Raw genomic sequence first — 26,859 nt, forward strand, 5'->3', positions numbered from 1 at the left:
AGCATAGGTCAAGCTAACAATATCTAGTGTTTTCCTTTCGAGCTTGTTCCCTCACTCTCGTCTCATACACTACCGAGATGCAACTCAGGCAAAACAACTGCCATGACGGTCTTTATTTACCCTTTTTCGTTGCGATGTTCCATTTACCCTTTATGGTTGCGATGCCCCGATGCCATACGGTCATGCTACCGACGGTGCATACATGGGCCGTGATGTCCACGGTTAGAGAGTCTCGAGAGCGCGAGAGACGTACAGTTCATTCGGGCTCAAAAAAAGACGCAGCCGGTTGAACGCACCATAGAAGAAGGGAAAAAATACTAACAGGGAGTGTCACGTGATTCCGCTAGCCATGGCAAGCCAAACTTCTCTGACACCACCCCTCCCGCTCTCCAGATCTTCCTAGGCACCAGTTGCCTCATGCGTAGGATTCTGTCCACATGGTTGCTGGACCATTCGAGATTGTTAATTACGCGGTATCCTTGGGTGGCGCCTATCGTCACAGCCATGGAAGCACGTGGATAGTAGAAGAAGAAGAAGAAGAAGAACAAAACTTTATTCGTTGAAAGAACTTCGTTGCCCCTAAAACGGGGTAACGCCGTGTGGTCGGGCCCCTATTCCAAGGCACCGCTGGCCCTCGCCATCTTTTCTGCCCTGCGGACGAGCCTGAGCTGATCCCCAAGGGCGGAGCTGGATAGCAATGCCTCCCACCTCGCTCTCGTGTTATTATCTTCTTGGTCTTCTGTATGAGCTGTGCACTCCCATGTGATGTGGTAGAGCGTTGGTGTGCTCCCACACCACGGGCATATGTCCTTGTATGCTGTTGGGTAGTATATGTGCAATTTATGTAGGTTTATGTATGTGTCTGTTTGGAGTCTGCGTAACGTCGCTGAGTCTATGGCTGAAAGGTTCCTATGCGGGGCTGGGTAGAGCCTTCTGATTTCCCTGTAGTGCTGCAAGATCGCTTGGGAACTTGGATAGATGGGTGTCGGGTCCTCCACCATGTTGCCATGGGCAGCTCGGCAATTAGTAAAACCTCGAGCCACCTCATCTGCATGGAGGTTCCCAGTAACACCCTCGTGTCCGGGGGCCCATGTTATCGTTTGGGTATACCTGACGTCAAGGTCTCTGTTGATTTCGGTAAGTATCCGGCATGCCCTCGCGCTGACCTGTCCCCTCTGATAGTTTCTACATGCGGCCTGAGAATCTGTGACTATTGTTAGTGGAGCATTGCGCTCTATGCCTTCTCGTATAGCTAAGGCGATGGCTATCTCTTCGGCTTCTAAAATGGTTGCTCGGGAAACCGAAGCACAGGCCGTGATTTTCCCTTTACGGTTTACAACTGCCACCATGTTCTTTGCGTTGGCCCGATATGGTGAAGCATCCGTGAATCGTGCAGTGTCCGAGTATTTTGTCGTTTTGTCTATGTATTCTGCTCGAGCTTTTCTCCTTCCTGCATGTAATGTCGGATCCATGTTTTGTGATATTGGCGATACCCCATACAAATCTCTAATAGGGCAGGGTAGACCTTTGGCGTTTTGGTGTATTTATATGCATCCTCCAAGGCCGACTCTTAGGAGAAGAGCTCTGCCGACTGTCGTTTGCGCCAATCGACTCCTCTGCGCTATGAGTTGGGCCTCAACCAGCTCATGAAATGTATTGTGGAGGCCGAGGGCTAGAAGCTTCTCATTTGAAGTGTTGCGTGGCAACCTCAAGGCTGTCTTGTATGCCATCCGTATTATTGTATCAGCCTTTTCTTCTTCCTCCCTGTTCATGGTATGGTAAGGAAGGGAGTACATTAGTCTGCTGATGACCAGGCTTTTCACCAGTCTGAGGGTGTCCTGTTCCCCCATTCCTGTCCGATTGTGAGCCACACGGGCTATCATCCGGTTAATTTGTTGCGTTGTTTTTCTGATCGTGTTCAAAGTGTGTAAACATCTGGCATTAGATTGCAGCCACATCCCCAACACTCTTACTATTGACCTCTCAGGAATAATTTTTCCATCCAGCCTGATCTCGAGTTTGAGTCTCGGGTCAGTTCTTTGTTTTTTTGTTTTTGTGAGGCGAATGAGTTCCGACTTCTCCGCAGAGCACTGGAGTCCTCTTTGTTGCGTATAGTTTTCTATTATATTGGCTGCCCATTGGAGCTTTTCCTCCTTCTCTCCCAAGTTGCCCTTGGTTATCCATATCGTTATATCATCCGCGTATAGGGAATGGTGGACGTCGGGGATTTCTTGGAGTTTTTTAGCTAGTCCAATCATGGCTATGTTCAAGAGTGTAGGCGAAATCACCGCACCCTGTGGCGTTCCTTTGTTGGGAGGATGGACGACTTCAGATTCATCATTTCCTACTTTTATAACTGCTGTTCTCTGGTTGAGGAAGCTTCGGATGTACTGGTACGTCCTTTGACCGCAGCTGGTCTCTGCAAGTCCATCCAGTATCCCTTTGTGACTTACGTTGTCGAAGGCCCCTTTTATGTCGACAGCCATGACAATGTGTTCTCCGGCCTTGGGGACGTTCGTTAAGACTTCCTCCTTTAAAAGCAGGAGTATGTCCTGTGTTGACAGATGTGGTCTGAAGCCAAACATGGTATCAGGCATTAAGTTGTTTTCTTCAAGGTGACGTTGGAGTCTAGTGTTTACTAATCTTTCGAACACCTTTCCTAGGCATGATGTAAGAGAGATGGGCCTAAGGTTGTCTAAAGTAAATTTCTTCCCTGGTTTTGGAATCATGATTATCACAGCATGTTTCCATTGCTGTGGTATCGTTCCTTTGACCCAATGATCATTTATAAAGTTCGTAAGGGCTGTTATGGCTTCATCATTCATGTTTCTAATCATGGCATTTGATATTTGGTCTGCCCCTGCCGCTGTGTTCCGTTTTGTACTGGCGATTGCTGCTTTAACTTCTGCTACCGTGAAGAGTTCATCCATTTCTGGGTTTGGGTGTCCGATGTAATTAGCTTGGTATGGGGGGTATCGGGGCTTTGTTACCGAAGCATTTTCTATGGACTGCCTGTAGAAGTTCTTCTTTTGTGCCTGGGTAGGAGTGTAGCAATCGCTCCAAGTTCTTTTGACCTTCGCGTCTGGTTTTGAGCGGGTCGATCATTCCTCTTCCGTTGAGAATGTTCCACGTTTTTGCCGTCCCTAGGGTTCCATTAAGTGATCCACAGAAGCGTTCCCAGTTGGCTGTTGTAAGTTGATTAGCATATTCCTCGGCCTTCTGGGTTATTTCTTTGATTTTCATTTTGAGTTTGCGGTTGCATTTCTGTCGCTTCCATCTTTTGGTCAGGCTTCGTCTTGCATCCCACAGATACAATAGGTGAGGGTCCACTTCAGGCGTTTTGTCTTTCCTGGTGATGGTTTTGGTATGTTTCTGCTTTATATTTCGTATGCATTCGCACCAATTATCTAAATCATTTATGTCCGTGGTATGTTCTTTAAGTGATTCTCTGTACGCCCGCCAGTCTGTTATTTTAGCTGTACCTATTTGTTTGCGGATTTGAGCTGTTCGGATTGTGGTGCTTAAAATGCAATGGTTACTGCCTAGATTTTCGAGGGTGTTGCACCACTCCGCATTTGGACAATTTTTGGTTATTGTTAAGTCCGGACTTGTGCCTGCGGAGATACTATTCCCTGTTCTTGTTGGCATTGCAGGGTCTGTTAGAAGTGTCATGCCGAGCGCTTCTATTTGTCCCATGATATTTTTGCCTTTATTGTTCTGGGTTGGATACCCCCAGCTTGAGTGCCTGGTATTAAAATCCCCAACTATCACTAGAGGTCTCCCCTTCGCCATTTTTGCGGCCTCTTGAAATAGTTTGTCGAACGTTGCTCTTTTCTGACTCGGCGGGCTGTAGACATTAATTATGAAGGCACTCTTTCCTCTGGTGCCTTTATATGTGATTTCGGTTATTATATGCGGAATGTCCGTTCCTTCTATGGATTTGTGACATATTGCCGTTACTTTCTTGTCCACCAATGTTGCGACCTTCCAGTTTTCACCTTCGGTATTGAAGGTTTCGTATCCCTGTAAATTTGGGTTTGTTCCGGCTTCTTGCAATGCAATGATAGCTGGTGATCTGTTTTGTGTCATCACCAGCTGCGACAGTTGTCCCATTTTACGCCGGAACCCGCGGCAGTTCCACTGCCACATTTCGCACTCTTCGGAAGCGTACTTTTGATGTTTAGGCATTGTGTGTCGCCTGGGTCATGGCCGACAAGCCTGGCCTGTTGTATACTTTCTCTGCCTTTTCTCTTATGCTGCTGCCTGTGGCATGTTTTCTCAGTGCTTTCGTAAATTCTATTTGTTGTGCTTGGATTTTCTTGTCCAGAGCTTCTAGTTTTCGGTCTACCTGAATCATCACCTGCTCAACGATTGTGGGTATAACATCTTTTATGGTTTCTTTCAACATCGACAAGGTAATTACGGTGTCGCATTCTAAATTCGGTAGGTTTTGTCCTTTCTGTCCTGTCTGAACTGGTTTAGGTTCTCGTTGTGGTTGCTGCATTTGTTGCTTTTTCAATTGCCTATTTTGTCTTTCTAGGTCTCCTATTCGCACTCGCATGAGCTCTAGTTCGCGTTCTAGGCGTGTGAGTTGTGTTGTTTGGTGTGGGGGTTGGGAGGCGATTGCTGCCCAGCTCACCTTGTTTTTGCCTTCTTTGTTCACAGTCTTCTTGCTCTTCTGCTGTTGTTTTGTTGTTTGGCCCCACTCTTGGCCACTGTCCCTGGAGTTGGAGCGGTCTCGGGAGCTGGACCTGGATCGGGAACTGGATCGGAACCTGGAACGGGCCCCATCTGGTGATGCAGAGTCCTCACGGTCCGTGCTGAACCAGCGTCTCTTGAGGATGCCGTTGGCTTGTGGTCGGCCTAGACGTTGCGACAGTGGTGGCCTGCCCCTTTGGGGGACCCGTTTGAGTTTCTTGGTGCACTCCGATGCCGCCGTGGGATGAGCCCCCTCGCACAGGGCGCACTCTGGATCACAGGTGTGGTCCTCAGGAGGGTCCCTTAGCCAACAATTGCTGCACGCCTTTGCCGTGGGCGTTGGACAAACGTCCGTTCTATGTCCCTTACTTTTACACAGTTTGCTGTATTGTCTTGTGGGCTGATAAGGCACACATGGCATTTCGCCACCGTAATAGTAGACGAAGCGTGGCACTACCGGTCCATCGAATGTTATCACTGCGGTTTCAGACTTGCCGAGCATCCGGGCTTGGACGATTGTCACTCCTTGAGTGCGCACTCGGAGATGACTTAAAACTTCCTCTTCTGGGGTTTCGCGTTCCACTCGGTGTACCACTCCTTTAAGGTACCCTTCAGGGGTGGTTATGTAGGTGTTCATCGGATGTTTAGTGCCATTGAGCTCCAGCGTTTTGATCTTCACGATCTTCTCCGCCACTTGTTCGTATGGGGTACTTACAATGATTATGTTTGACCCGTTGTGGAGGCGAAGCAAAAATTTATCGCTCCTGCAGGTCGCCGGGTCGCCGCTTGCACGCTCTATCGCTCGCGCAACTTCGTAGATTTTAAGTTCTTTTACAACTAGCCCTGGCTTGGGACGCATGATAATTTTCATGTCATTTCTTGGCAGCGGCGCCGCGCGCGTTCGCCGTTCTCGCCGGTCTGTTGAGAGACAGAAGGCATTAAGGCGAACGACAACGTCGACTGGGACCGTCTGCCATAACAGTGGACCTCAGATATTATCAGGGTTCCCGTCTCGCCATTCCATCGTTGGGTGCAAGATGGGACAATTTTTCTCAGACAGAAAAGTGGTCGTTGCGGAGCCTGGACGCTCGCTTGAATGCCTGGATATGTTCGTGGAGGGAATGACATTATATTGTTTCCCAGAAGATGCCCACTAACGCGAAAAAACGCCATCAGAAGTGCGACTCGGTTGCCTTCACGCATTTGCAGTGCGATAAATTTCCTAGTATGCTTGAAATCATCCGGAAACGCGACCAGACGTCCTTTAGGTCGTTGTGGCAGGTTGTTGGACACAATGCCGGTTAATGCCCCGACGCCTTCGTTCAATACAGCATTGGCGCCCTTCTGCTGCTTAGAAGACGAGCCGCATCGACGTTATGTGTGGTGGTTCGGTGCCTTACCTGACTGACATAACACAGACTCGACCGCTCCACACACTTGAATTCCTTTGCGCAATCTCGGCGTGCGTTTGCCACGCCGACTATGGGAGCATATTCCGAAACCGCCGCAGCACTAAAGCTACCACTTGCCTATCACGTGATGGGCCCATTTCCCATCATCTGATTCATCTGAACGTTTTATGACTAGGCTTCAGCATTGTCACGCCACGCTCCCTCCTCCTCTTTTCCTTCCTCCATGCACCTAGCGTATGTTTTCCGCAATGCACAGCACTCGGCTCTGCCGTATCCCCACTACAGCGTTCGTCTTCCACCGCTGTCACGAGTGTCGTACGCAAGCATATTTGCGTTTCTGTGGAGGACAGGTGGTTTTGTGACGCACCGTAAAGCACGCACTGGTCCGAGTGGAAAATATAGCATAGGTCAAGCTAACTATATCTAGTGTTTTCCTTTCGAGCTTGCTCCCTCACTCTCGTCTCATACACTACCGAGATGCAACTCAGGCAAAACAACTGCCATGACGGTCTTTATTTACCCTTTTTCGTTGCGATGTTCCATTTACCCTTTATGGTTGCGATGCCCGATGCCATACGGTCGTGCTACCGACGGTGCATACATGGGCCGTGATGTCCACGGTTAGAGAGTCTCGAGAGCGCGAGAGACGTACAGTTGATTCGGGCTCAAAAAAAGACGCAGCCGGGTGAACGCACCATAGAAGAAGGGAAAAAATACTAACAGGGAGTGTCACGTGATTCCGCTAGCCATGGCAAGCCAAACTTCTCTGACACCACCCCTCCCGCTCTCCAGATCCTCCTAGGCACCAGTTGCCTCATGCGTAGGATTCTGTCCACATGGTTGCTGGACCATTCGAGATTGTTAAGTACGCGGTATCCTTGGGTGGCGCCTATCGTCACAGCCATGGAAGCACGTGGATAGTAAATGGTGGTTTTCTGATATCGCGCTGGTCGTTATTTACTTCAAATGCGTTGCCTTGGCGCCTGGAGGAAGTATGGACGCCTAACCCATGACGGCAAAATGTTTAAAGGCGTCTATCAATTGACCTTAACACACCACCATGCAGTGGAATCGCCGGTGCTCTAGCATAGAAACCCACCCAGAATGTCCGACCTTGGTGACGTGCTTGGTCGAATCAGCTGGTGGACACATTAAACTCCGGTGTGTATTTGCGTGTAATTTGCTGTCTTACGCTTTTAACCACCACGCGCACCTTTGTAACATGTGGCGGCACTGTGGTTTACCTGACTGACATAACATAGACTCGACAGCGTCACCCGCTTGAAGCTCCATTAACCTGAGCATGCTTTGGTCATGCCGGCCATATGCGCCTGGTTGCACCTCGAGGTGGCGTTTAGGCCACAAATCCACCAAGCCCATTCACGAATAGGCCCGGTAGTAAGCATGAAGAAAAACGTTTTTTATTTACATTAGTGACACTGGCTGCAGAGACGGAAGCCCACTTCATGCAGGAGGATATTAAACGTCTAAATTCACATCACGACAAATCAGCGTCACTGCATGAAAGGTCTCCGCTTTTAGTACCGTCGTCTTCCCTAAGCGACTCGACTAGGGAATCTGATGACTCGATCGCGGCCAATCAGAATCGTCGAATACGTCGCAGTGTCCCGTACCGTATGTGACCGTATAATAGAGCTAGTTTCCCAACACATCAAGTCCTTTATTAAGGACAAGTACAGAAAAACTCTTTTAAATTCCACCTCAAATACCACCTCCACCAACTCTGCGGAACGTGCAACCGCGAACAACACAACTGTGACAGTCACTTCGAGGACACAGGGAATACAGACAGTGGAATGTGAAGCAAGACACTGCACAAGTGAAACAGTCAACACAAGAACAGTTGGAACACAGACAGTGGAATGTGAAAAGAACCAGAAGGCACACACACCACCAAAAATGACATCAACCACCATGCAAACAGACACAATGGCAACAGACAACAGAAAACCCACCACCGAAGTCTACACACAGACCCCCACACGCCTGCCTGCACACACACAAACTCAAACAGAGACCGAGATCGAATTAAGCCAGGCATACGATAATAAACCGGCCGCACGGAAAAACACCCCACGCAAATCTGCCCGCAAGAAGACAAGTAAATGACAGACATCGCAAATCAATAATTCCTCAATGCCACGAAGCACCGAATTCCTACAGGCTAGAAAACTTACCAAAAAACATGTGAGCTACACCTTCCATCTGAAAACCTACACAAGCTGCACCGAGAAAAATATAATTCCTAAAGGCCTAACACTCAAGGCTGTACCAGCTCTAGGAACACTCCCACCACACCATCGCGCAAACTGGCAAACAACATTACATAATGCCTCACTTTCACTTTTGAATATCCTCAAAGAACACTGCGAAGAGCAAATCGAAACGTTTAACCACAGACTTAGGAACATAACCCTGACACCAGATGAGAAGAGAGATTTAGAACATTACGGCGAAAAACAATCTAGAAAAGTGGTTCAAAAACAAAGGAAAAAAGCAAATTTTAATCAAAAAACAACCTTCCAGCCAAACAGCCACCACACCCAGACAAGAGGGACCTCGAGCTGAGAAGGACCAGACAGAAAGGAAATTTCCACAGAACTAAACCGCTCCAATGTTATAGACATTTCTAAAACATTAGGTCAAAAAGAAATAGCCGTACTCAGCAAGGGCTTAAACTTTTGCCCCACGAACAACACAATAAATGAATTCGAGCTTCACAAGGACCTCTCAGAATTCGCCCGACGAATGCGTATCCGACACTTTTTTGCAGACACACCAGACACCGGGACGACACCACTTAGAGCCCAATCCACTTGGACTCCCGAACCAGAACAAGCCATAGAACTTGACATATACCTTAAAACTATCACTAAAGAAATTATAAGCCAATCCAAGACATCTAAGCGACCTAAAAACATAACTGCGTCGGAGAGTCATATCATTTCAAATCTGAGCTGCCGGAATGACATTGTTATTAAGGAAGCAGATAAGGGTGGAAGTATAGTTATTTGGCCAATAGAAAAATACAAGCACGAGGCTTACAGACAACTAAACAACCCAGAACATTACCGCAAACTAGATAACGATCCGACATTGTCCTATACAGTGACAATTACCAACAGGCTGAAATCACTTTTGGCTGATGAATTGATAACACCATCAGAATACAAATTTCTTAAACAAAGCAACAAAACTGCCGGACGTTTTTACCTCCTTCCGAAAATTCATAAAATTCCATCCGCTGAGCTATACACTGCTATTATCCCATGCCGTCCGATAGTATCAAACAACAACACCCCGACAGAGAACATCTCCACATTCCTTAACCACTACCTTGGTAACTTGCCGAAAACACTTCCGTCATTTGTACAAGATACGCCCCACCTGCTGAGAATTATAGAAGACATTAATACTAAAGGTACACTACCCCACAACACAATTCTCGCAACACTAGACGTCACGGCGCTGTACACCAACATTCCAATCCCTGATGGTTTATCTTCGATAAAACAAACGCTGTCTAAACACAGTGCACAACACTCTACTGAAGTTTACCTGTCTCTCCTTGAATTAGTTCTCACAAATAACTACTTCGAATTTCAAGAGAGTTACTACCTACAGATACATGGTACAAGCATGGGTACGCCTTTTGCACCAACCTACGCGAACATATTTATGGGGATTCTAGAAACAGATTTCCTATCGCGCTGCACTGCCAAGCCCCACACATACCTACGATACATAGACGACATACTCATAATTTGGGGACAGGGCCAAGACAGTCTAGATAAATATGTATCCTTTCTAAATTCTGTTCACCCAACAATAAAATTCACATCAGAATCCTCAACTGAGCGCATAAACTTTCTGGACACAACAATATACATTGACAATGGTGAACTAAAGACAAAGCTGTATAGGAAACCTTTCGACAAACAACAGTACCTAGAATATACCAGCCACCATCCCAGACATTGCAAACAAGGCATCTTTAAAGGCCAAGCCACACGACTACGTCGCATTTGCGTTGAAAACCAAGACTACATAGATAGACTCGATCACCTTAAAGAAACGCTATCAAACAGGAACCACCCGAACAGTGACCTTCAAACAGCTTACATCGCTGCAACCAAACTTGATCGAGCCGAGGTCCTCAAGCCCCGCCGCAAGATCACAAGAACAACAACGCCTCTTCTTACTACTAAATTCTCAAACGCACTCCCAAACGTGAATAACATCCTAAGTAAATACTACCCGATTCTCACCAGCAACCAGAAACTTAAGAAGATTTTTCCCGACCCTCCCAGAGTAGCCTACAGACGCAACACTAATTTTAAAGATGTTCTTGTGCACGCCAAACTACAGAAAAAGAAGAAGTTGGGAACCAATCCCTGTGGTCGCCCCAGGTGCTCTACATGCAAACACATTCAATCCACTACTACAGTAAAAAGTACAGCGTCGAATTACACACACAAAGTAACTTCGGCTTTCACCTGCACATCAAGCAATGTAGTCTACTGTCTAGAATGCGCCGCTTGTAGCAAACAATACATAGGTGAGACCGGACAACAAATCAATACAAGACTCAATGGTCACCGCGCGGACACAAAACACAATTTACCCAAAGCAGTAGCCAGCCACTTTAATGAGCATGGACATATGTTTGACAAAGCAAGGCTCTATATACTACAAACAAATTTCCGTTCCCCTCGCGAAAGGAAGTACACGGAATCATACCTCATACACAAGTTTAATTGCCTACACCCGACAGGAATTAATTTGGCACGCGGCAACTTAGAATCTTTAAAAGCTGTAACTTAAATCTGAAACTCTCATATCATCAACCAATACACAAAACACATTAGGCCACCAGCCAACTTTAATTCTTAACCTCACCTACTCTTTCATTTCGGAGGAAAAGGGGGGGAGAGGGCGAGAGAGGAAGAGGAGAAAAGGAGAAAGAGAAAAGAGGAAAAAAAAATTCCTGCTTACTACTCAATTTAATGTACTCTTTCAGGATTTTACGTCTATACCAAGTGTACGATCCCCTTCTTCCATGTACACTTGCCCGCGCCCGCTTCTGCACGCGTCGCCCTCCTGTTTGCTATACCGATTTCGCCCCCCCTTCCCCCTTACCCCTTTTTTAGTCCTTTTTTTTTGAAACCCCCTCGACAACACATTCCGAAGTCAATATGCCTTTTTCGGCGCCTCAACCATCGCCTTCTGGATGCCGCCGTAACGACACCTACGTTAAGCGCGTGGGGCAGTGCCCCTTGAAAGACCATGCCGCTGCCTTTCATTCACCCCACACATTGCACCGCAGACTCCCCGTCGCCACCTTAACTATTTCAAAATTACTCGACCTATTGCTTGACCGGCCGTTCTAATGCCTCAAAACCATGCCGCCAACGACTACCCCGGATTACCTCCTAACCGTTCGCATCCCCAACACGCTCCCAAGCCCCCATATTTCTTAAAGATTTCATTTTTCTCTTTCTTTTTCTTTCACTCCCCCCCCCCCTTTGTTGTGTCTTGGTACGGCCCTGGCACCCCCCTCCTTTTTTTTCTCCCCTTTGTTTCCCCTTTTTTCTGCTTCTATTTCTTTTCTTTCCTCCCCGTGTGCCCACTCTCACGCTCTTGTCCCTTCGTCTTGAGAATGAGGCTCACAGACGTCGGACGACAGCGCCTGTTCCCTCTTGTAATCTCTCTCTTTAAAACCAGCCGCCAGCAACAACACCCGCACGTGACGTCACTGCACTAACCCTTTAAAACTAACACGCCGAGGATGACGAGGCCGCCTTTGACGAAGATAGGTCCACCTATCGAAACGTTGGCCAGCCTGTCTGAGGCACGTCAACCCTGTTCTTAAAAAAGTTACAGTATAACAGCCAGGGTATTTAAGGTCCGCGCCAGTCTTCGGTACAATTCGCCGTTAGCCCTCTTCTTCATCAGTTCAGGCTGTCAGGTACAAGTAGATGTGCCTTTTGTGGACTCGACAATAGAAGGTTTCAACGTTCCGTTGTCTTCGAAATAGGCACCAATGAATGGGTGGGTTCGCCTCGTGATAATCATTTATTTAGGGGCTTTGGTCGTGTTGAGACATCACAGACTGTTCCGACTGTTCATTGAGGTTTGGGGAGAAATTCTAATTCTTCAGAGGAGAAGTGAGAAAGAAATGTGTGACGAGGCGGATCAGCAGAAAAGGCGCGAGGAGTCAGAGAAGTAAAAAGGCGGGAAGAGCGAGATCACGCTCCTAAAGCGATAGAATTCGAAACAGAGGAAAATTGAATCAGCTCGGTGCGTTCAAGTTCCCTTTCCGGCGAAGACAATATGCCTAAACTGGGAATACAGGATCTGATACTATCGTGCGGGATTTCGAACGGGCGTGCCAAAAGATAGGGATGGACGAAAGCCTTCGGTCTGAAAAACTTCGTTTAGTTGCCCCAGGAGAGGCCGCGGAAGGTCTCGCAGGCTTGTCTATAGACTACGAGACCTATGGAAAGGCAAAAGCAGCGCTTCTTCGCAAATACCCCTGTCTGTCGAGGAATTTCGACAACGGTTTTGATAGGCAAAAAGGGGCAGTGAGTGGCACACTGAGTTCGCGTATGAGTGAAAGTCTAACTTAAAAGCGTGGCTCAAAAGAGCAGACGTGTATGGCAACCACGTGAAGGTGCTTGAATGCATAGCACTAGGACAGTTTTACCACAATTTTCCCGAAGAAGTTTGACTTTGGCTGCAGGACAGGCTTCCAGAGGTACACTAAGAGAAGGCAGAACTGCTTGCGGAGGAATATTACATGTGCCGAAACTTCTGGGAAAATGTTATTCAAGTAGATAGGCTAGCAAAAAAGGACTATTCTCTAAAGCGATTTTCGCCTCACAACCCAATTTCACCGAATAAGAAATCATGTACGAGCGAAAAGTTCAATCTAAGAGTGCATACTACGGCTGAGGTGGCGAGCGAAGGGCTAGCAGAGGCAGCGCAGTCGGCTGGGGCCGCTAAAGCTAAGGCTGACATAGAGCGTGCGTTCGAGGCCTGGAGACCAATTATCTGCTTCCGTTGCAACAATGATGGGCATATTTCCTCAAATTGCAAGTAGCAAATGCAGCTCGCCAGTATTAGGCAGTCATAGGAAAAGATGAGGCTGCTCGAGCCATATAAGCAGGATGTCGTTGTAAACGGGAAAATGGGAAGGGCACTTCGTGATTCCGTCGCCACAATGGATGTTACTCCTCCATGCTGTGTTTCTCGCGGGGAATATACAGGGGAATGCGCCTGGATCAGACAAGTCGCAGAAGCGCAGAGCGTGTACTTGCCAGTTCCCAATGTAACCCTCGAAGGCGCTTTTGAAAGGTTGCAAACGGAGGCAGCCGTGAGTCCTAGTTTGCCCGAACGCTTTTCATATCTTTTCTCGAACAAATCGAAGCAGCTTTTAGAAATGGAAGGCCAGTTGTTCTCTACCAGTCTCGCTTGTATGGCATTAACGTGATCGCGGTTACGAGCCCTCTCAAAGAAACTTGAAAGCTCATCTTCGAGCGAGAAAGCTGACAATGTTATATCCTCACAGCGGCAGCGTAGGCCGGGAGATACGGCTGAAGAAAAACAAAGGACTCAGATTTGTGATGGATCAATTACCGGATCAGTGACTGTGGGTGAGGAGCCTTTAGAGACTCGGGAAAACGGGGTGACTGTGCCTGAAGTGGAAGGTTCACTGCTTAGTCCCTCATCCTTCTGCTGGGGGCAGCTTAGTATGGTTGACCGACAGGCGCTTATAGCGGCACAGAAAAGTGACCCTTCGCTAACTGTGCTGCAGGCTAATTTGAATGAAGGAGTGGCCCGAAAGCACATGTCTTTCTACACAAGGCCAGGTCCCAAGTACCGGAAATATCAGGATTCCTGAGCGAGACAGGGCGAAATATAAACTTTCTTCAGCTGTGTCTCGCCCTCCCGAATGACTGTTAGGAATTACTTTCCAATCCATTCTTTAGCTGTTTATTCTCTTTCAATGTGTCTTCTTCGAAAGCACTATTTCTAGAGGTCTGTATCCCGGGCTCTTCATCAGGTGCGAGTTTACTGTTTAGTACACTAACCATAATGGTTCTGTTGAAAGCACAGTAGAGGTTAGAGCATTTGTTTTCATGGAGTTTGGGCTGGTGTTTCGGAGAGCATTGGAAGGGTGCTCACATCCGCCGAAGTGGTTGGCGCTGATTTTCGGTCACTCCATGACCTTTCTCAGATCTAAGCAAAGGAAAGACGAGCGGGTGATAGGGCGGCAAAGCCATTTCCTTAACCCCATCAAGGGCGTCACTCAATCAGCACATCGCATACGTCGAGCCGTGTCGAACCACTCGACTTCTGTACGTACTATCTGGCGGCGGGCATGCTGTACTGCCATACCACGCGCCTATCATCGAGGCAACGGGAGCTGCCCTGCTATTTGCTTATCGTCGAGTGGATCAGAGCGCCCACTCCACCACGACGAATGAAGAATTCGACACGGGAGGTTACTTCAGGAAGAATCATGCTATCTCCTCGACGAATGAAGAATTCGACTTGGGTGACGACATCACCCGCCCCGCGTGGTTCCTGCCGACGAGAAGTCACCAAACTGGTTCCTGGCGACGAGGAGTCGCCAAAGGGATTTAAGGGACAACCGGCACATTGGGAGCAGAAAGAGTCGCCTCGACCCACCCAGTCGGTATCATGCGCTCTTACAGCTACATGAACGCTATCATCCACTATCTGTAAATATTGTAGAAAGTTTTTTGTTTCTTCTTCGTCTGCGGAAAGAGTTCGTCTCTCGTCCTCCACCCGAAAGTTACAACATTGTGTATTGTTATACATGTGTTTGCCATACGCAGCCGCCGCCGGAGTAGAAACCCTGGTCCAAATGTAGATATATATAGCTGGAAAGCCTAAACACTTGTCATATTCTAAATGTGCGTGAAACTCAAAAACGTAAGACTTTGAGCCTTCAAATGGAGACTAAACAGAAACACAGAGTAACTTTAAAGTGATATCACTTTAATATTACTGTGCGTTTCTGTTCATCCTCATTTGAGGGCCCAAATTTTTCCGTTTTTGAGTTTCACGCAAATTTGGAATATGATAAGTGTTTGGGCTTTCAAGCTATTTAAAACGTATTCCTTAAAAATTGTGATACTCTTAACATCACCGTTAATAGGCAGATAATCAAAAGAAACAAATGAATGTCGCTCCGAAGCCTAGGCGTAGATCTGTGACAATGACGTCACGGATTTAAAGTATTTCTTCGTATTGGGGTCGTTGTAGTGCAGTAATATTTCTAGAATAAGGGTAAGTTTAGTGTTTGGCTCTGTAATAACCGCAGTGTAGCCCGCATACACCGATATAAAATTAAGCAACGCCCGAGCACACGCCGCAAAAATCAGTGAGGTCACGGCGGGCTAAAGTGGTGAGAGGTGTCCAAGGCGGCGTCGCCACCAGCCTTTGGTGTTGGAACTTTTTCTGGGTGCTCCAGCACCTTCTCACCAAAATATTCTAATTGGTTTGTTTCATTTGGTGTCCCACAAACATAACCTGATAATTCAGACGAAAATTTCTTACTTTTTCAATTCCTTTAGTGTACCTCATTTGAACGCCTTAGAAGATAGCGATTTCATGCCAAATTACGTATAACACTTCCTGAATCACCGCCACCGAGTTTTACACAATGCGTTCTTTTTGCTTCTCATTGTTGTTTAGTTCGTTTTTTTAATGTTTCACTTTTACTCTTTTGCTGACGCGTACGTTTCGTCTGTCTGACGTGCATGCCGTCTTACGACAAGCGAGCTATTCGACGCGGCGTCGCACCAAGCTCTAAATCCAACCCCCCCCCCCCCCCCCCCCAAATCCACGTCCTCTGGTGAAACCATCGTTATTTTATTTTAAGCTTTTGATGTGTAAGCATTCTTTGACGAACTTCTCAGCCATGTCACGAGAAAAAGCGTAATGCCTTGTATCTGCACAAAAATGCGTAATTTGCTAAGTTCAGACATTTTCTCGGTATGATATTTTAACCGTGGATGACTGGTAGGCTTTAAGCAATAAACAACAATCCAAACAGAAAAATTTCATCGAAAGGGAATTCCGATAGAGATACAGAGCGATCCTTAGAAAATGCATGGCCAAGCTTATAGTAGAGCTGCGCCAACTAAAATTTGGGGACGTGTATACTTAACATTTGGTGTTGGGTCATACTGAAATTTGGAGGTGGGCCAATTTGAACTGCGAGGGTGTACAAACTTAAATATGAGGGTGGGCCAACTGGAAAACTGGTGTAGGCCATGTTCAAAATTGGGTGTAGGAAAACTTGAAATTTGGGGGTGGCCCAATGCCTAATTGAACGCTGCTGAGTGTCCTTCGAGTTGCGAACACCTCGCCAGTACGCAAACGAGTTGAGACGCTTTGAGGGTTTTTGTTTGGCGTTGCCAAGGCACAGTCAGAACGCAGGCGAGAGCTTGCGTGGGCAAGGAAGACGCGCACAACACAGGCTTGCGAGAGCGACGGCGATGGTCACGTGGCAATGCGTCAATGCACTCTGCCCTCACGCAAAGCGTTCACGCGCTACTGCAGCAGATGCTCCATTTCGCCCCCTCTGCTCCGTCGAGGCAAGCTCGTTCCCGGCATTCTGGCTCTATTAGTACGATTGCTTTGAAGAGGGTGGAGAGGGTGGCGATTGCTGCCAAGGGTGGCGAGGCCCAGTCAGGCACGTTCAGTGCCTTTTGTCGCGTCCCCCAAGGCATTGGAATGTCTTGAATAAATGAATAAAGAAAGAAAGAAAGAAAGGTCGGTTGGGCGAGAAAATCTGACAATTGCGTACTAAAGCATAAGAAATGTTTGCCACCGGGAAGACCATGGGTAGACGGGCAAAAGCTAGGAAAGGCAAGAGAGCAAAACTAAGCAAAAACGAAGTCGCAGCCGAGCCAAAGAATGCTTATGCATCGGTAGACAATTGTCAGAATACCTGTAGTTTTTTTTTTTTCAATTAATGACGTGCTCTTTTCCTACCTCTCTTTCCTTTGCTGAACGCAAGTAAGGAAAACGTATTTGAGACGTTTCAAGAATCTACGGTACGCTCTTTGTTTAGTCCTTCCGCTCACTATATTTCTTTCACTTTCTCTAGCCAAAAAACACACTCTCCTGCTTATGTCAGAGACGAACAAGGAAACCTTCCTTCTGCCCGTATTTTAACAATACCCTTTATCCAACAGGCAGATGTCTGATTAAGTTTTTTTCTGCTTCGATTTGCAACAGTGCTTATAAATTGATTGCAACAAAAAACTAGAAATCATCTTTCCAACCTGCTCCATCTATTACTGTCGCTATCTTATCTTCCTCGATGGTGGATTTATTAGCGCGAATAGATGTGTTTCTCAATGCGATTGGGATGGGCGCTAAGTCGAAACTTGTCGGTAAAAATAAAGATTTATCGGAAGCGTTACCTTGAATACTCGTTGTTGTTATGTCTGGGAGACAATGGGAAGCTGAAACAAGTGTTGTTGTGTCTTGCATCGACGCTTAAAACCGTCCTTGCTGTGTAGTAGAAAGAATGTCGCACATCTTTTTTTGTCTGAAGTAATTCACAGAACGTTATTATCCAAACTGGGTTGGTCATTTGCGCTGGGTGCAAAATAATGTTTTTTCCAAGGCGACGCGTTGACACTTCTTTATCCCCATTGATTTTTTATTCTTTAACGCTAAGTTTGATGAAACGTGGAAGTTCCATTTCAGAGTGGCTGTAAATTACAATCTAAGATTATCTTACACTGAGAAATGTCTTTCAATAATCAAGTGATAACACCACTAAAGCTCAAAATTTTGCTAGCGAAAAATGGCACCTATAGTGCAAACTAGAGCTACCAAGTACTACTTCTCGCTTCTCTAATTGTATACGGTAGCACTAACCACTTAAGGTAGAGGAATGAGGAAAAATGTAACACATTATAGCGCTCGTGGAGTGGTAACTGACTGCCGTTGCGTATATCACCAGAGGAATCCGAGAAGATAAAGTACCGTCCGTTTATTCATATCCACTGTAGCACGAATGCGTCTCCCAGCGATCCAGGGATATCAGGCGTAACGTTAAGAGACAAGAAGACAGTGGTGTCGGCTAGAGAGCAAACGAGTGTAGCCGAGGTTCTTGTCGAAATTAAGAGCACCAGATGGAGCTGGACAGTCTATGTATTACGCCAGACACCTAAACGGTGGACCATTAGAGTTACAGCTAGAACAGTTGCCGATCACATTACGTAAATCTTTGCCGTCATAAACGCAGTTTTATGACGGCAAAGATTTACGTAGTGCGATCAGATTAGGAAATTGGCAGGCGTAAGAGGGAATGAGCTCACACAAAACAGGGGTGATAGGAGATAATTGGGAGAAGCTGTCTAAGTGCTGAGCTGAGATACAGAACAAACTATCAAGGTGATATTTTAATTATTTCATGTCGACCAAATCAGTATCTGAAAAAATCCGAAAAATTCCAGCATAAAAAAAACTTTTAAGGACACAAATTATTTTACCGCTTAGAATCTACGGCTTGCCAATCACGTCACTAGGGCCTGCTTCTTCTCTGTATCCTTTGTTATCAGTAGTCTTCAAGCTTGTCACGTGACGCTCCCTCTTAGTGTGTTCCTTCCACCATGGACCGCACCCCCACGCTCCGTCCAGTCGGCTATGGAGGGTTGCCACTGCAGCGTTCGTCTACAGAGTGGCACGCAACTGAACTTGCGTTTCCGTTGAGGATAAGTGTGCATGACGCACCGTAATGCATACAGTGAACTGAATCGAAAGGATAGTAAATATCACGGGCTGACAACAGTTATGACACGCCTGGTCACAACGCAGCCATGTCACCCTCACCTAGTGCAAAAATACAGCGAGAGGATCTGAAGAGCAACGCAAAACCTTGCCATAACTTTCGCCCATGTGAATCAGTGGTTCCATTTTTTACTTGATTGTTTATATTTTTCTTTACAGCGATGCTGTTTATGTGAACTCTGTGTCGTTGAGGCCGGAGTTCGCTGAGACTATCATCATCAGCAAAAGCTCGAGCATCGTCGTCTTCTTCCACAGTTGGCTCAGATCAGATGGTTTTGACTTCACGCCAAACTATGGTTTCATCACTGGCGCGCAAGAAAAGAGACGGTGCGAATTGCACGTGAAAAATGAAAACACGGCAACACGCAGACAGAAACTACACGCATTAAAAAAATCACTGGAAGATTCCCCAAAAAGTAAACACTCCGAAGGCTTGCTCACCACGCGAAGCACGCAAAAGCGAAAATGAGGTTAAAGAATGGCAAACAAAAACTTCCAATATAGACTCCTTGCGATGTTTGACTGGCGTGGTGTAGCAAACGGTGTAACAAGCAGCTTCCCTGTTCGACCATCTACACGGACACGAAAGGATGGTGATTTCTTCACCTGCTTAAAGCTGGCTACATCCCGCTATGTACGACGCCGTTCACCCTCGAAAATTGCAGCTGCAGTTGAGAAGTGCAGCTTCTGCTACTGCCGTCTGTTGGCGAATCTCCGAGAGCGCCAAACGCCGCAATGCTTACGGCAACGCAGAACCGATTGCTACCATTCGTATGGAAGAGTCAGGATGAAATATTTTTTCTCTCCGTTTTTTAAGTGAAAAGGCCTAAGCTATTGACGGGTTGCATTATAATACTACTTGCGCAACGTTCTTTGCACAACATTTTTAGTGCCTTTAACAAAACAGCCTGGCACAAGCCAGAGTATAATTGCCGGCTTTGTAACGTAGCCTTTTGGCGACCAAGATGGGCTGTTGGCTCCATTTGCAGTGAGTTGTGCGGTAGGTGCGATGCTATGTATAGCATATATTGTGGAATTTCAAGGTCATCTCATGTTTCTGCCAACAGGCGCCCGAAACTCACAAAAAAAAAGATGCATGCGGCGTCATCTAGCCGGATGGAACGTAAAATGCCATAAATTCTGCTGAAAATCCTTATAGGCTCTCGGGAAGCTATGAGGTTCGCGAATATTGTGTTTCAAAATCCCTCAAGTTCCTTTCGTTTGGTTCAACATGAATGTGTGTTCAATATCCTATTGAGCGTGACCTCATTGTGCAAATTCCACAGATGGTGCTTTCGGAAAGACAATATTCAATTATTGCAGCAAAAAATGAACACGACGTTTTCGGGGGCGAGCACATAGTCTGTTAAATTCGAACTTCGTAAAAACTTCCCTCATTAAAAACGCATAAGTTTTCACGATATCTTATACATGCCATATTTCTATACACTCAAGTCCTGTAGATAACATATTGCGCAAGAAAAAATGAGCCTGTTGCATGACTTGTCCTGACAGATCAGAATATTAAACATACTATAAGGAACCCCTCGAAACAGCCGTTAAAGTCATTGCGTCATAGCACTGAGCATCAGCATTCAATAACGATGGGGAAAGCAGCGCATTAGAAAAGTTAAACGAAACAACGTACCTTGCTTATAGCAGTTATCGGGAAGTATGCAAAATCATTCCATAGCAACACACTAGTTAAGTAATTGCCGTGTACGTGGTATGGGTGTCCCTGCTCGGTATATTTTAATTCGCTTGCGCTTCTGACCTTGCCTTTAACCAGCACCTTATAGCTAGGAAAATTTTGAATAGTAAGCCAGCTATAATAGCGAAATCGATCAATCAGGTAATACACAATGCATGTAATTCGGGTTTCGCGTGGAACGTCTTTAAGAACGCTCCAAGGCTGTCACTTGCTGACAGCGGGCGTAATTAAAGCGTGCTACAGAATTACCGCACATCACTTTGCAACCACAACTCCCCGCGACGCTTAATTTGAAATCCTTGCGTAGAGAAACACTCGGTGCCCTACCAGTCTGTGAACAAGGATCACCAGTGACTATGCGTGCAGTTCACCATTAACGGGTGCTAATGGCTAGCTGCACCTACGCCACTGATCGGACCAGCTTTGCAATATCTTATGGATCGGCGCAACTACCGAGAGTGCTTAACGCCTGCGTCACCTCTGCCGCGGGTCACAGTGCCATCCAATTTGCCACTCTGCTTGTAAATTGATTGGGAAAAAGCTTTCGACGTGCTCGATTTATTACCGTCAATTCGTCGCGTCTCTTATCTCTCTCGACTCTGTTTTTATTAGCGGGAATCAACGCGTTTGTCCCGGTGGCTGTGACAGGCGCTCGGTCCAAACCTCTCGGTAAAAAAGGAAAGCATTTATCGGAAGCGTAGCGTAGAATAATCATTGTCGTTATTTGTCCGAGGGAAACAGGAGCTATAAGAAAAAATTGTGAAACGATGTCGTCGCATTTGTCTGTTGCGTGTTGCATCGACGCTCAAAAACCGGCCTACCTACAGATATATATATATATATATATATATATATATATATATAGAGAGAGAGAGAGAGAGAGAGAGAGAGAGAGAGAGAGAGAGCGAGAGAGAGACAGAGAGAGAGAGAGAGAGAGATGGCGTCGCAACACGGTCACGCCATCACTCCGGGCTACAGTGAACACGGCGTGTCTGCCGTAGCCACGACAGCTGGCGCCGCCGTCGTCTTCGGCCGAAATATTTTTTTTCAAGGCGCAGCTGCACACAATGCGCGCATCGAACCTATTCTGGACGAAACACCAAGCGATTTCCACTACCGTGTTAACAAACATAAGCCATTACAAAATTCAAGCTCTGTAGGAATTTGAGCGTGCGCGAGCGAGAATTTACCTCTAGGAAGCCAGTAGACCAGGTATTCCTACTTATGCAGCACTTTGTATCTCCGACTAGATTCACCCGCAAGTGAGGGAAATCCCATGACATTTAATTTTACTTACATTATTATGAATACTACGCATACCTGGGTTATCCGTGTCACTTCTCTTTATTCGGCTGGGGCAGCGCAGGATTTGCAAGCCATGACAACCTTCGCGGTGGTTATTTTCCCTTGTAAGTGCTTTTATAGCACTATCAATGGCTGCCTGCTCCTCACTGATTAGTGAGTGTGGATGCAGTTCACAAAACACCTGTCGGATTTCAGTCGATGGGGCGGAATAAACATGCAGATCTCTACTGACTAGCAGCAGTTTGGCAGCTTCAACTAAGTGCTCATAGTAACAAATATGTACATCATCTCATACCCACAGGTCCGCTTCCCGTATTACCAAGTCGCGCACAGATAGTCGCAAGTTCTACACTTAGATGCTCCCTTCATCGGCCAAACATAAAAAAAAATGGGTAAGGGATCCTTCATTCGTTGTTAGGATATCACGTTTACTCAATTTCGAAAACAAGGACTTCTTTAGCGACTTCGGGTTAAGGAAACCTAGGTATCTGGCCACGAGTTTCTGACCACGTTCGTCAAAATAGCGCAATTTAGGCCTTCTACTACATCTCAAACTAAACCACACAACTAAAAAAAGAGTCGCAGTTTCGCCCGAAGGGCGAAGCGTCCGTTGCGATAGCAAATTATTAGATAGCTATACGAAGTAAAGATAGTACTTTTATCGGCCGTATGAATTTTAAACCTTTGCTTACGAACTGAATTAACCAGCATAGTGTCAGGCGCACACGAGCAAACATGAACACATCTAACTCGATGACTGCGGCGACTCACCATAAGAACGCCTGCGTGAAAAAGCGCGGTAGCAGCAGAAGCGGGCGAATTAAACTCCGTGGTGCCTCTCGTTTCTACGCGAACTAAGCGGCGAGGACACAGCGCACACGAAGCTATCAGCACCTCGGCGCACTCAGTCCCTCATTGCACATCGCTTTGAAGATAGTACCCGCGTATACGCGTCATTCGCAGCCGTCGTCGGAGTAGAGCATCTACATCTTTTTCCTCCCAAGCGCTGTTTGCGCAACGTCGTGAGTTGGGCAACTGGCATGGTAGCATTTTCGGATTTATTCTTATATTTTGATTACTGTTTCTCCTTATTTTATTTTTTTCTCGTCATTTTCGACTTCTGCTTCTTTCCGATAATGTCGTATTTTGAGGATTGGCCCGAAGAATCGAGGCAGTCACAAATGGAACGGCTGTGGTACATCAAAAGTGGCACATCGTAAAAAGAAAAAAAAATTCATTTGTGTTAACTAATGTGGAGTAACAAGATGCGGAATAAAATTGCGGTAAACAAAAGTAAGCATTGTAATGTGACCTTGCTTTTTTTAATCATATTTAGTTGCTAATTTGAGTCTGCGTTTCGCGTTGTGCAATATTGTGCTTGTCAGCATAAAAGAGTACTCAAAATGACTCCTTTATCGCAAATTGTTCTTATGAAACTGGAGTATGAAGCTGGAGAGTTAATCCTGTAGCATAATACTATTAATATCATTATTTTGCAATATACGTTACGCATATACAAGCAGTGTTGAGGCATATGCACCAAGGTACCTGTAAACACAGAGTTTCTCACTATAACACCTAGAGGGTAATCTGGCGCCACCGTCTATGGGAGTTTCTTAAGGAGGCACCGTGCCGTCATGAGAATGACGGTATATGTGTCTGCGACGCTCGTGTTGTCTGATGTTGTAAAAGGCTTCGTCTAAAACGTGGGTTTGACTACACAAATAAACACAAGTAAAATCTTCATAAAATGGTTCCATTCACGCATATTACATCTTCACTCACCTACAATGCACGACCAGGCGAAGAAAACCAAGAACAGACGACAAGCTGTTTGAAAGCGAGCGCAAACCTTATCCTCTATGCTCCAACTTTAGCGCCTCGCTGATACTTTTTACGTATTATATAATCGTGCACGTAATAACAAGTTCTCATAGTTAAACAAAACATGTTCTTGCGTAATAATGAAGCTAAAACAGCTTTTCACGTGCTGTTTTAGTAGAAAATGAATCATTGTGACAGACGGAACGGTACGTGCCAAGCGCGTCTTCAAGGTGTCGTGTCTCTCCGAGAACAATGCCAATCCGAGTCCACAATATACGGGAACTCCCATGCATATACCACAGCGCAGCAGCGCCAGATTTCCCTCTAGGTAATGTAGTGAGAAACTCTATGCCTCGAAACGAACATTCTTGCTAGAGACATTTCTCCCCTCAGAAGTCCGTCCTCACGGGCAGAGTGAACAAAACGAAAAGTATCAAAGGTTAAATTATTGCGGGTCAAATGACGGGGCCCAAAGCTCGATCTGATTATGAACGCTGCAGAGCGTTCTTAGAGTTACGAACACCTCGTGGGCAAACGAACGCGTTGAGATGCTTGGTGCGTTTTTAGTGCCCCTTACCGAGGCGCATTGAGAACGCAGACAAGAGGTTGCGTTTACAAGGAAGGCGCACGTAACACACTCTTGTGAGAGCTACAGCGAGGATGACATGGCGTCACGGAAATGCACTGTGCCCTTACGCAGAGCATCATGCGATATTGCAGCAGCTGGTGAATTCGCTTTCGACCTCTCTGCTCCATCTATGCGCACTCGTTCCCGGTGTTCTTGCTCAATTAGTGCGATTGCATTGATGAGGCCCGATGCGGCGAGAAAAGCTGACAATTGTCTACTACAGTGTAAGCATTGGCTGCCGCCGGATACGCCTTGGTTAGACATGCATAAGGTTGGGGAATGAAGTAAGCAAAACTTATCAAGAACGAACTCGTAGCCCAGCCAACCAATGCTTACGCATTAGTAGACAATTCTCAGAATTTCCGTAGATTTTTTACTTGTCTGCCTGTGTTTATTAGCTTGCCTTCCGTTTCGTGATGTTTTACCGCAAGTCAAAGGAAAGCATTTCAGACGTTTTATAACTCTGCATGACGATATTTTAGAATCGTTTTGGGAGCTGTATTCCATCATACGTCGCTAGGATGGCACGGATTCATCGACATTTTTTTCGTTCCTGCGGTTCTTTTCCCTCTCTTTATCTGTCTCTGTCCGACATACACACTCTCCTGCTTAGGCCAGAGACCAAAGAAGAATCCTTGCGTCTGCCTGTGTTTTAACAATTCCCCTTCTCCTACATGCGGTTGTCTGGTGAAATTTTTCTCTTACTTGCCAGAGTTCTCATAAGCTAATTTAAAAAAACCACGTTTCTGACAGGCTCCATTCATTAACGTCAACTCGTCGTGTCACTTATCTTTGTGGACTGCGAATTTATTAGCGTGAATCGATGCTGTTGTCTAGGTGGTTGTGACAGGCACTTTGTCCAAGCCTCGTTTTTCCTTTGGTTTTTCTCTTCTTTCACCGTTTTTGCCTTTACCATTTTCCCCAGCACAGAGTAGCCAGGCGGTACATACACTGGCTAAATTCCATATCTTCCCATCCCTTTTGTCTCTCTCTCTCTCTCTCTTGTCAAAGCCTGTGGTTCAATTAGATTTATCCGAAACGTAGCCTTCATAAGTGGTAGTCGTGACGCGGGCAAGAGAAAGTGAAGCTCAAAGAAAAAAAATAATGTGATAAAACTTGATGTTTTCATATTTTTTGTTGTGTGTTGCATGGACGCTCGAAAATCGTCCTAGCTCGGTTGTAGAAATAATATCGACCGTCTTTTCTTTCGTTACTTCTTCTGATGCAATTCGCCGAACTTTAATACCCAAATTGTGTGGAACATTTGCACCTTGTGTTTAAGAAATACCTTTTTCTAAGACATCGCGTTAACACCGCTAAACCAACATGAATTTATTTTGATAACGCGAAGTTGGATCAAACGTGTAGGTTCCCTTTCACAGTGGCTTCAAATCACATTGTGAGAGTGTTTTCGAATAATAAATGAGTCACAATGATAAAGTGATTAGAACACTAAAGCTCGACATATTTCTAGAGAATAATAAAATCTACAATGTAAAGCAGAGCTTCGCACTAAAGCTTATCGCTTTTCCGATATACCATCACATATATCAACAGAGGAGTCTAAGAAGTTAAAGCATCATCAGTGCATTCATGTCCACTCTACGACGAAGGGGTCTCCGAGCTCTCTAGCGATATCATGCGTAACGTTAAGAGACAAGAAGACAGCGACGGGGATTAGAGAGACAACGGGTGTAGCCGATCTTCATGTCGACAATAACAGGAAGAGATAGAAGAACTTCAGTTTGGCCTAGTTGGTATTTACTGCAAATCATATTGACCGCAAAAAGAGGAGTCTTTTTTGCGGTCAATATGATTTGCAGTAAATACCAACTAGGCCAAACTGAAGTTCTTCTGAAGCATATATCTCGTACAGCTTCCGCCTGTGCTGTTTATGTGTTTGCTTCCTCTGTACCGCCTGTGCTGCTTATGTGTTTTCTTCCTCCGTCCCCGTCTTTTTTGCGGTCAATATGATTTGCAGGAAGAGATAGAGCTCGGAAGACCACGTAATGCGTAGGTCATATAAACGGGGGACCATTAGAGTTAGTGAACGGTTCCCAAACGAAGGGAACGCAGTTTTAGGACGACAACAAATCAGCTGGTGTGAAGAACTTAGGGAATATGAGGTGTCAGATACAATCAGCTAGCACAAGACAGGGGTGATAGGAGATCGCTAGGAGACGTGGTCGGAGAAGTATTGCACATTAAGATCGCTAACGATTAAGAATATAGTCCTGAGCTGAAATACAGAACGAAGTATCAATGTGCTATTTTAGTCATTTCCTCGGAAACAATTAGCAGTCTGAATAAATCAGAAAATTCCAACGTTGGAAGATAAAGAAGATTCACCGATGAATATGATACTTCCTTATGTAATGTTTTGCCGCACCTCTGCCGGTGTTTTCATATCGCGATAT

This window comes from Dermacentor albipictus, unplaced genomic scaffold (genome assembly GCF_038994185.2).
Source record: "Dermacentor albipictus isolate Rhodes 1998 colony unplaced genomic scaffold, USDA_Dalb.pri_finalv2 scaffold_29, whole genome shotgun sequence".
NCBI lineage: Eukaryota > Metazoa > Arthropoda > Arachnida > Ixodida > Ixodidae > Dermacentor > Dermacentor albipictus.